Genomic DNA, 12,416 nt, shown 5'->3' on the forward strand with positions numbered 1-12,416 from the left:
CTCTCCAGACAGCTGACCTGACATGACTTAGACTTAGACAAACTTTATTGTCATCTTGTCTGCACATGGTGCATACAAAACGAAATTCCGTTGCATACGTCTTACAACAAAGTAGTGATATTGCAGTTGAATAGAAGTAACATATCCTATGAAAATATATATATATACATATATACTATATATATATATATATATATATATATATTAAAAATAAGTATAAAGTGCAGCAGTGATAATTATGCAATAGTGCAAGTAGGCAAAACAGTATTCAAGAGTGTGCAGAGGAATGCTAAACCACGTATTAAACTTCTATTTAAAGGGTTTATACAAGTTCAGTAAAGTTGGTAGTGCGAGATAGTGCAAGATAGAGGTCCGTAGTGTCATAAAGTACAGTTCTGTGAATGTGTGATGCAGAGTTCAGTTTAGAGCTCAACAGTTCTAGTGTTCAACAGTCTGATGACAGCAGGGAAAAAGCTGTTGCAGAACCTGGTGGACCTGCAGCGGATGCTGCAAACCTCTTCCCAGAGGGCAGCAGGGAGAACAGTCCATGGTGGGGGTGTGATGGGTCATTGATGATGTTACGGGCACGGGACATGCAGCGCTGAGATGAAATGTCCTGAATGGAGGGAAGAGGAGCCCCTATGATCCTCTCTGCTGTCCTCACCACTCTCCTCACGTTCTTCCAATCGGAGGCGGTGCAGCCTCCACACCACACAGAGAGACAGCTTGTCAGAATGCTCTCTATGGTGCTCCTGTAGAACGTCCTCATGATGGGTGGGGGCAGGTGGGCTCTCCTCATCCTCCGCAGGAAGTACAAGCGCTTCTGTGCCCTCTTGACCAGTGCCGTAGTGTTCATAGTCCAGGTGAGGTCTTCTGTGATGTGGACCCCCAGGAATTTGGTGGTGCTGACCACCTCCACAGCTGAGCTGTTGATGATCAGTGGAGCGTGGTGAGGCTGTTTTTTCTTGAAGTCGACAATGATCTCCTTCATCTTCTCCTCATTCAGGATCAGGCTGTTTTCTCTGCACCAGCCCACCAGCTGCTCCACCTCCTCTCTGTAGTCCAGGTCGTTGTTGTCTCTGATGAGCCCCACCACCGTTGTGTCGTCTGCTGACTTCACGATGTGATTGGTGGTGAACCTGAGGACGCAGTCGTGTGTCATCAGGGTGCACAGCAGGGGGCTCAGGACGCAGCCCTGAAGGGAGCCTGTGCTGAGGGTGATGACATCAGAGGTGTTCTGTCCGACCCGGACTGACTGAGGTCTGTTGGTGAGGAAGTCTAGCAGCCAGTTGCGAAGGGGGGTGTTGAAGCCCAGGTGTTCCAATTTTCCTACCAGATGCTGTGGGATGATGGTGTTAAACGCTGAGCTGAAGTCCAGGAACAGCCTCCGCACATGGGTGTTCTTCTCCTCCAGGTGAGCCAGGCTCAGGTGAAGAACGGAGGAGATGGCGTCCTGAAGCGAGCGGTTTTGCCGGTCGGCAAACTGGAACGGGTCAAATAATAGGGGGAGTCTGGAAACGATGTGACCTTTAAGCAGCCTTTCGAAGCACTTCATCATAACCGGAGTCAGTGCAACAGGCCGGTAATCATTAAATGAGGTGATTTGAGGTTTCTTCGGCACCGGAATGATGGAGGCAGTCTTAAAGCACGCCGGCACTGTGGCTTGGCCCAGCGAGGTGTTAAAAATGTCTGTGATGACCCCAGCCAGATGACTTGCACATTCCCTGAACACACGCCCAGGAATGTTGTCGGGGCCAGGGGCCTTACAGGGGTTGACTCTCCTCAGGGTCTTCAACACATCGGCGGAGTCAAGGCAGAGTACCTCCTCTTCCTGATGGGGGACAGTTTTAACTGCTGGAGTGCCGTTTAGTGCCTCGAACCTCCCAAAGAAGTTATTTAGACCATTTAGAAAGTCAGCATCAACTACACCCACCGGGGGGGGGGAGGGTGAGTTGTAGTCTGTAATCGCCCGTATGCCTTGCCACATACTCCTGATGTTTTTGACGTCGTGGAAACGATCCTGAAATTTTCGACTGCGGTCTCGCTTCGCTATCCTGATGGCACGGTTCAAGTTGGCTCTCGCTGTCCTCAGTGTCTCCTTGTCGCCAGACTTGAAGGCAGAGTTCCGCGCTCGTAGCGTTTGACGTACCTCCTCAGTCATCCAGGGTCGTTGGTTGCCCCGGGTGATGATATTCTTAGTGGTGCTGACGTCCTCGGTGCATTTGTTGATGTAGGCTGACACAGTCATGGCACACGCATGTCTAATCTACATCGGGAAAACTGGGAGGGAGGGAGGCAGGCAGGGAGGCAGGCAGGGAGGCAGGCAGGGAGGCAGGCAGTGTCTGTCTGTTGAGGTTTTCACCTTGTTCTTCTCCTGCTGAAGTTCTAACTGGACGTCCATCAGTTTGGTTCTCAGCTCGTCATTGGCGGCCTGAAGGGCGTCCGTTCGCTCCGCCTTGGCCCGCCCTGCCGGAGCTCGTTTGGACATCTCTTACTCGAGTCTCGCCCGGTCGTCAGTCAGAGATCACAACATTTGTACCTGGAGAGCACAAACGCAGCGCTGTTTTCCACTGGCTTCGAACTCAACTTCAATCGGTACCGTAACTTACAACATCATAAACATAGAACTAGCTTGACTTATTCATTGAATAAATGCATTTGGTTCTTCAAAACTGCATCACGCAACATAGCGTGACCGAGACGGCCGTTATCCACCTGCGTGAAGTTATTTGGTGAAATGAATGAGATGTTTAAGACACCATCGTTCTGTCTCTATGTAGATGAAGGTAAATAATCGATTGCTGAAGGTCCAAAGGTGTTGTGATAAACAAATAAACATATTAGTGATTAGTGACATATTTGTGATAAACATATTAGGCAGGATAATCACATATGTTAACGTGACTGCCCACACTGTATTTATTTATGGTTATTTGTTAAATCGAGTACTGTTAGACATGAAATAGGAAGTGTTTAACATAAATGGAAGACGAAAGGGGTACTCACCATTGTAGCTCCTGCTGGTCAATGATACGAGCCTCTTCTTGCAGTGGAAAACATACAGCCAACAAACACCGTGGAACCTAAAGGAATGAAATTAAACATTAACATTTAGCCTCAACCAACATTCACAGATACAACGCAACGCAAACTACACAAACGTAAATCTTTTTAAACACAATGAGTTGTACTTACCGTGTACGCTCTAGACGGTCCACTTGCAAGCGGAAAATAAAGATATTTCTGTTGATAATCGTCGTGTTTGTATCCGGTGTCTCGCTCAAGGCCATTGCGCCCACAGATTTGAATTTTGGCGAGAGTTCAGCCTATTGACGTCATTTCCGCGGTGTAATACCCGCATATCTGAAACGGCAAAGTTAAGAGTAGAGTTAAATAAAGTTTTTAGTCAACGCAATAATTTACAACCGTTGACCAGTCGAAATAATCGTCGAAATTTGGCGTCTGTGGCTGGAAGCAGACGCCGAGTTCGACATTCCTCCCAAACGCCACACTCCCTCGCTTTTCAGGGCTAAAAAAAAACAGTTGTAATTACCTTGTACGCTCTAGACCAGGGATGTCAAAGTCAAACACACCGAGGGCCAAAAAAACAAATTTGCTACAAGCCGAGGGCCGGACTGGTTCAATGTTTATTAAAATATATCGGAATGATTGCACATAGCCTATTGAACTAAGACCTAACACAGTGTACATTATTTAATGATTAAATGAATATGGCAATATTTTGTTATGGCTCTGTCAGTAACTTCAAGGGAAAATATTTTCAATAGCCAAACAGCAAAAAATTAAATTGTTTTAAAAACAAAATGTGTTTCTTAATATCAAGATAAATGCATAAATAAAAGTGCATGCATTATAAACTGAAAGTTTATTATTGTGCTGCTCTATGATCTACCGATCATTGCTTTCAAATCGTAAAATAAAAAATTAATCAAATCAGTTGTATTCTTTCTCATGGCTCTTATCTGCAATTTTCCCTTGGTCCATTCAACTGAAAAATAAATATAAATAAATAAAATTCAAAAATTTACGGCACACAGACAAAACAATACTTTCTTCAAAGAAAAATCACGTCTTGTAGAAACAAATGTAAAAATGTAACCGAATTAAAAAACGGTAAATACATTACTGCTCTGTGATGCTCACTTGTCTGAGGCTGAGCCTGATACTTAGAGGTGTCTCATCTTTTGTACAAGTTCATCAATGTTCGGGGTTAGGCTCTGAGGCTCAAAACCCGTTTTTGATCAACTCTCCTTCTGCAAAGGGCCGGGCTGATTTGGCGATCTCTTTTGCCACAATAAAGCTAGCCTTGGCAGCAGCCTCGCTTTGCGATTTAGCATACGTGAACATAGCCTGTCTGGACTTAAGGCCTCGTTTTAATTCTTCCACCTTCTGTAGCTTTTGTTCATATTCCATTTTCTTGTCTTTGTCTGTGTGTTTCTAAGACGTTCGATAGTGCCTTCTTAAATTTAATTCTTTCATTACAGCCACATTTTCTCCACACAGAAGACACACAGGTTTGCCTCTTACCTCCGTAAACATGTACTCTGCCTCCCACCTGGCCTGAAACCCCCTGTTCTTAGCGTCCACCTCACGTTTAGCCATTTTTGAGGAGGGGTATCAGAAAGTTGAACTCTGCTCTGACTACTGATGAATAATGAAGCCGCTTGTGCGATCTGCAGGGACATCGCGGGCTACCGTTGCATTGTGGGAAATGTAGTGTTGGTGCGTGCAAAAAACCAGCGGGCGGCTGTGGCCTGCGGGCCGGTTCTAATAGTAATTCAATATCATCCAGGGGGCCATAGATAATCAATTCGCGGGCCGGATCTGGCCCGCGGGCCGTAACTCTGACATATGTGCTCTAGACGGTCAAGTTGCAAGCTGAAAACAAAAATATTTGCCTTGTTAGTCATCGTGTTACTAACAGCTGTGTCTTGTTTGCCAGAACTGCCGGCATGGTGTTGTTCAGTGCGGCATAATGTTGTTCAGTGCGGCATAATGTTGTTCAGTGCGGCATGGTGTTGTTCAGTGCGGCATGGTGTTGTTCAGTGCAGGATGGTGTTGTTCAGTGCGGCATGGTGTTGTTCAATGCAGGATCGTGTTGTTCAGTGCAGCATAATGTTGTTCAGTGCAGCATGGTGTTGTTCAGTGCGGCATGGTGTTGTTCAATGCGGCATGGTGTTGTTCACTGCGGGATGGTGTTGTTCAATGCGGGATCGTGTTGTTCAGTGCGGCATAATGTTGTTCAGTGCAGCATGGTGTTGTTCAGTGCGGCATGGTGTTGTTCAGTGCGACATAATGTTGTTTAGTGCGGCATAATGTTGTTCAGTGCGGCATAATGTTGTTCAGTGCGGCATGGTGTTGTTCAGTGCGGCATGGTGTTGTTCAGTGCGGCATGGTGTTGTTCAGTGCAGGATGGTGTTGTTCAGTGCGGCATGGTGTTGTTTAATGCGGCATGGTGTTGTTCAGTGCGGGATGGTGTTGTTCAGTGCAGGATGGTGTCGTTCAGTGCGGCATGGTGTTGTTCAGTGCGGAATGGTGTTGTTCAGTGCGGCATGGTGTTGTTCAGTGCGGCATGGTGTTGTTCAGTGCAGGATGGTGTTGTTCAATGCGGGATCGTGTTGTTCAGTGCGGCATGGTGTTGTTCAGTGCGGCATGGTGTTGTTCAGTGCGGCATAATGTTGTTCAGTGCGGCATGGTGTTGTTCAGTGCGGCATGGTGTTGTTCAGTGCGGCATGGTGTTGTTCAGTGCGGCATGGTGTTGTTCAGTGCGGCATAATGTTGTCCAGTGCGCCATAATGTTGTTCAGTGCGGCATGGTGTTGTTTAGTGCGGGATGGTGTTGTTCAGTGCAGGATGGTGTTGTTCAGTGCGGCATGGTGTTGTTCAATGCGGCATGGTGTTGTTCAGTGCGGGATGGTGTTGTTCAGTGCGGCATGGTGTTGTTCAGTGCGGCATAATGTTGTTCAGTGCGGCATGGTGTTGTTCAGTGCGGCATGGTGTTGTTCAGTGCGGCATGGTGTTGTTCAGTGCGGCATGGTGTTGTTCAGTGCGGAATGGTGTTGTTCAGTGCGGCATGGTGTTGTTCAGTGCGGGGTGGTGTTCAATGCGGGATCGTGTTGTTCAGTGCGGGGTGGTGTTGTTCAGTGCAGGATGGTGTTGTTCAGTGCAGGATGGTGTTGTTCAGTGCGGCATGGTGTTGTTCAATGCAGGATCGTGTTGTTCAGTGCAGCATAATGTTGTTCAGTGCAGCATGGTGTTGTTCAGTGCGGCATGGTGTTGTTCAGTGCGGCATGGTGTTGTTCAGTGCGGCGTAATGTTGTTCAGTGCGGCATGGTGTTGTTCAGTGCGGAATGGTGTTGTTCAGTGCGGCATGGTGTTGTTCAGTGCAGGATGGTGTTGTTCAGTGCGGCATGGTGTTGCTCAGTGCGGCATGGTGTTGTTCAGTGCGGGATGGTGTTGTTCATTGCGGCATGGTGTTGTTCAGTGCGGCATGGTGTTGTTCAGTGCGGCATAATGTTGTTCAGTGCGCCATAATGTTGTTCAGTGCGGCATGGTGTTGTTCAGTGCGGGATGGTGTTGTTCAGTGCAGGATGGTGTTGTTCAGTGCGGCATGGTGTTGTTCAGTGCGGCATAATGTTGTTCAGTGCGGCATAATGTTGTTCAGTGCGGCATAATGTTGTTCAGTGCGGCATGGTGTTGTTCAGTGCGGCATGGTGTTGTTCAGTGCGGCATGGTGTTGTTCAGTGCGGCATAATGTTGTTCAGTGCGGCATGGTGTTGTTCAGTGCGGCATGGTGTTGTTCAGTGCGGCATAATGTTCAGTGCGGCATAATGTTGTTCAGTGCGGCATGGTGTTGTTCAGTGCGGGATGGTGTTGTTCAGTGCAGGATGGTGTTGTTCAGTGCGGCATGGTGTTCAGTGCGGGATGGTGTCTTTCAGTGCGGCATGGTGTCGTTCAGTGCGGCATGGTGTCTTTCAGTGCGGCATGGTGTCGTTCAGTGAGGCATGGTGTTGTTCAGTGCGGCATGGTGTTGTTTAGTGCGGCATGGTGTTGTTCAGTGCGGGATGGTGTTGTTCAGTGTGGCATGGTGTTCAGTGCGGCATGGTGTTGTTCAGTGCGGTATCGTGTTGTTCAGTGCGGTATCGTGTTTCTCAGTGCGGTATCGTGTTGTTCAGTGCAGTATCGTTGTGTTGTTCGTATTGTGTTTAACACTTAGCCTCTAACACTTAGCCTCTAACACTTAGCCTCTAGCATCTAGAAGGTAAATAAATAGGAAGGAAGGACTCACCGGTGACGTCTTCGCCCACGTCCAAGCGTTGTACTTTGTATTTTCATCCTTCTGACAGTGGAAAACATAGCCAACAAACACCGTGGAACCTAAACGAATGAAAGAAAACTATCATTTGGCCACAACCAACATTCACAGATACAACACAATGTGACGTGCGGGGTTGAGGTTAAAGGTTGAGTGAAGGGCCCTCGTTTTAAACTACTTTTTTGAAAAGGATTGGGAACAAGTAAGACGTATTTAATTTATTTAATGGGAAGTAGTAAGAGCTATTGAATTTAATCTATGTATTCTATTCTATTGTATTGTATTCTGTTGTATTCTTTTGGATTGTATTCACACTAACCCCACTAAAACTTCAGCCCACAAAAACTCGCCTCTGGCGCCTAGCCTCTGGCACTTAGCCTCTAACACTTAGCCTTTAACACTTAGCCTTTAACACTTAGCCTTTAACACTTAGCCTAGAAGGTGAATAAATAGGGTTAAAGGTTGAGTGAAGGGACCTCGTTTTAAACTACTTTTTTGTAAAGGAGTGGGAACAAGTAAGACGTATTTAATTTATTTAATGGGAAGTAGTAAGACTTATTAAATTTATTTAATCTACTTTTCTTCCCAGGCAAAATTTGATGTGCTGCAATTCCAAATTTCCAAAGTGAATGAAGGAATGAAGTCCTTTAAATTATGATTTTGTATAAATACTAGGCATTAACACAAAATCGACGGCACAAAATGGGCAGACTTTACTTGTTTGAAAAGGACTGGTTACAAGACAGACTTTTTTAATTTATTTAATGGGAAGAAGACTTATTTAGTTTAATTGATCTATTTTTGTTCCCTGGCAAAATTCGATTTGCTGCAATTCCAAATTTCCAAAGTGAATGAAGGAAAGAAGTCGTTTAAATTATGATTTTGTTTAAATACTAGGCATAGACACAAAATCTACGGCACAAAATGGGCAGACTTTACTTGTTTGAAGAGGACTGGTTACAAGACAGACTTTTCTGATTTATTTAATGGGAAGAAGACTTATTTAGTTTATTTAATCTATTTTTGTTCCCTGGCAAAATTGGATTTGCTGAAATTGTATTTTGCCAAATCTTGCCTTGAGACCTGATAGGAAGTATTAAACGCTTAGTTAAATCAATACAAGTTGGTAATAAGAGCGAGTAATGTTGGTTGAACCGATGAATGAAGGTTGAAAGCAATTTAAATTATGACTTTGTATAAATACTAGATATTAACAGAACATCTACTGCGCGAAATGGGCAGAGTTTACTTGTTTGAGAAGGAGTGGCTTATTCAAAACTAAGATTTATTTAATCTGTTTGTTCCCAGGCAAAATTGGATGTGATGCAATTCCAAATTTCACCACATGATGGTGCCCAATTTTGACTTCATAGGACATATTAAACACTTAGCTTGTTATTATGTTCAAGGTAATCAGATTTGTTTATTATTCTAATGGCCTCTTCAAAACTATTCTGGATTACTACTTTGGATCTATTCTACATTACTTGGCAACAACATACTCTGTAACAGATTAGGCAGTATAATCATATCTGTTAACTTGAGAGTGCCCACACTCAATCTACTTATCGTGATGTGTTAAATCAATTACTGTTAGACATTATTTGTCTGATAATCTACCAAATCTTTGAATTGAAGAATTTGTGATTTAATTAATAGCTTGTTGTTATGTTAAGGGTAATCAGACTTGTATATAATTCTAATGGCCTTCTTTTGAAAACTATTCTGAATTACAACTTTGGATCTTATATTACTTTGCAACAATCTACTCCGTGACAGATTAGGCAGTATAATCACATATGTTAACTTCAGTGCCCACACTGTATTTATTTATGGTTATTTGTTAAATCAAGTACTGTTAGACATGAAATAGGAAGTGTTTAACATAAATGTTATGGCTACTCACCATTGTAGCTCGCTCCTGGTCAATGATACGAGCCTCTTCTTGCAGTGGAAAACTTGCAGCCAACAAACACCGTGGAACCTAAAGGAATGAAATTAAACATTAACATTTCGCCTCGACCAATTTTCACACGTACAACGCAACGCGGCTACACTTCTGCTATTACAAACGTAAATCTCCTTAAACACAATGAGTGTTACTTACCGTGTACGCTCTAGACGGTCCAGTTGCAAGCAGAAAATAAAGATATTTCTGTTGATAATCGTCGCTGCTCAGTGGCTCACGGCCATCGCGCCAACAGATTTGAATTTTGGCGGAGGTTCGGGCAATTACGTCATATCCACGGCACATGACTGCGACGTAATACCCGCTTATCTGAAACGGCAGTTAAAAGTAGAGTTACATCAAGTTTTCTTGGAACCTAAACGAATGAAAGAAAACTATCATTTGGCCACAACCAACATTCACAGATACAACACAACGTGCGGGGTTGGGGTTAAAGATTGAGTGAAGGGCCCTCGTTTTAAACTACTGTTTTGAAAAGGAGTGGGAACAAGTAAGACGTATTTAATTTATTTAATGGGAAGTAGTAAGACTTATTAAATTTATTTAATCTACTTTTCTTCCCAGGCAAAATTTGATGTGCTGCAATTCCAAATTTCCAAAGTGAATGAAGGAATGAAGTCCTTTAAATTATGATTTTGTATAAATACTAGGCATTAACACAAAATCGACGGCACAAAATGGGCAGACTTTACTTGTTTGAAAAGGACTGGTTACAAGACAGACTTTTTTAATTTATTTAATGGGAAGAAGACTTATTTAGTTTAATTGATCTATTTTTGTTCCCTGCCAAAATTCGATTTGCTGCAATTCCAAATTTCCAAAGTGAATGAAGGAAAGAAGTCGTTTAAATTATGATTTTGTTTAAATACTAGGCATAGACACAAAATCTACGGCACAAAATGGGCAGACTTTACTTGTTTGAAGAGGACTGGTTACAAGACAGACTTTTCTGATTTATTTAATGGGAAGAGGACTTATTTAGTTTATTTAATCTATTTTTGTTCCCTGGCAAAATTGGATTTGCTGAAATTGTATTTTGCCAAATCTCGATTTGAGACCTGATAGGAAGTATTAAACGCTTAGTTAAATCAATACAAGTTGGTAATAAGAGCGAGTAATGTTGGTTGAACCGATGAATGAAGGTTGAAAGCAATTTAAATTATGACTTTGTATAAATACTAGATATTAACAGAACATCTACTGCGCAAAATGGGCAGAGTTTACTTGTTTGAGAAGGAGTGGCTTATTCAAAACTAAGATTTATGTAATCTGTTTGTTCCCAGGCAAAATTGGATGTGATGCAATTCCAAATTTCACCACATGATGGTGCCCAATTTTGACTTCATAGGACATATTAAACACTTAGCTTGTTATTATGTTCAAGGTAATCAGATTTGTTTATCATTCTAATGGCCTCTTCAAAACTATTCTGGATTACTACTTTGGATCTATTCTACATTACTTGGCAACAACATACTCTGTAACAGATTAGGCAGTATAATCACATATGTTAACTTGAGAGTGCCCACACTCAATCTACTTATCGTGATGTGTTAAATCAATTACTGTTAGACATTATTTGTCTGATAATCTACCAAATCTTTGAATTGAAGAATTTGTGATTTAATTAATAGCTTGTTCAGGGTAATCAGACTTGTATATAATTCTAATGGCCTTCTTTTGAAAACTATTCTGAATTACAACTTTGGATCTTATATTACTTTGCAACAATCTACTCCGTGACAGATTAGGCAGTATAATCACATATGTTAACTTCAGTGCCCACACTGTATTTATTTATGGTTATTTGTTAAATCAAGTACTGTTAGACATGAAATAGGAAGTGTTTAACATAAATGTTATGGCTACTCACCATTGTAGCTCGCTCCTGGTCAATGATACGAGCCTCTTCTTGCAGTGGAAAACTTGCAGCCAACAAACACCGTGGAACCTAAAGGAATGAAATTAAACATTAACATTTCGCCTCGACCAATTTTCACACGTACAACGCAACGCGGCTACACTTCTGCTATTACAAACGTAAATCTCCTTAAACACAATGAGTGTTACTTACCGTGTACGCTCTAGACGGTCCAGTTGCAAGCAGAAAATAAAGATATTTCTGTTGATAATCGTCGCTGCTCAGTGGCTCACGGCCATCGCGCCAACAGATTTGAATTTTGGCGGAGGTTCGGGCAATTACGTCATATCCGCGGCATTTGACTGCGACGTAATACCCGCTTATCTGAAACGGCAGTTAAAAGTAGAGTTACATCAAGTTTTCTTGGAACCTAAACGAATGAAAGAAAACTATCATTTGGCCACAACCAACATTCACAGATACAACACAACGTGCGGGGTTGAGGTTAAAGATTGAGTGAAGGGCCCTCGTTTTAAACTACTGTTTTGAAAAGGAGTGGGAACAAGTAAGACGTATTTAATTTATTTAATGGGAAGTAGTAAGACTTATTAAATTTATTTAATCTACTTTTCTTCCCAGGCAAAATTTGATGTGCTGCAATTCCAAATTTCCAAAGTGAATGAAGGAATGAAGTCCTTTAAATTATGATTTTGTATAAATACTAGGCATTAACACAAAATCGACGGCACAAAATGGGCAGACTTTACTTGTTTGAAAAGGACTGGTTACAAGACAGACTTTTTTAATTTATTTAATGGGAAGAAGACTTATTTAGTTTAATTGATCTATTTTTGTTCCCTGCCAAAATTCGATTTGCTGCAATTCCGAATTTCCAAAGTGAATGAAGGAAAGAAGTCGTTTAAATTATGATTTTGTTTAAATACTAGGCATAGACACAAAATCTACGGCACAAAATGGGCAGACTTTACTTGTTTGAAGAGGACTGGTTACAAGACAGACTTTTCTGATTTATTTAATGGGAAGAGGACTTATTTAGTTTATTTAATCTATTTTTGTTCCCTGGCAAAATTGGATTTGCTGAAATTGTATTTTGCCAAATCTCGATTTGAGACCTGATAGGAAGTATTAAACGCTTAGTTAAATCAATACAAGTTGGTAAGAAGAGCGAGTAATGTTGGTTGAACCGATGAATGAAGGTTGAAAGCAATTTAAATTATGACTTTGTATAAA

Source organism: Syngnathus floridae, chromosome 10 (genome assembly GCF_059516105.1).
Source record: "Syngnathus floridae isolate MCC-2025c chromosome 10, RoL_Sflo_1.0, whole genome shotgun sequence".
NCBI lineage: Eukaryota > Metazoa > Chordata > Actinopteri > Syngnathiformes > Syngnathidae > Syngnathus > Syngnathus floridae.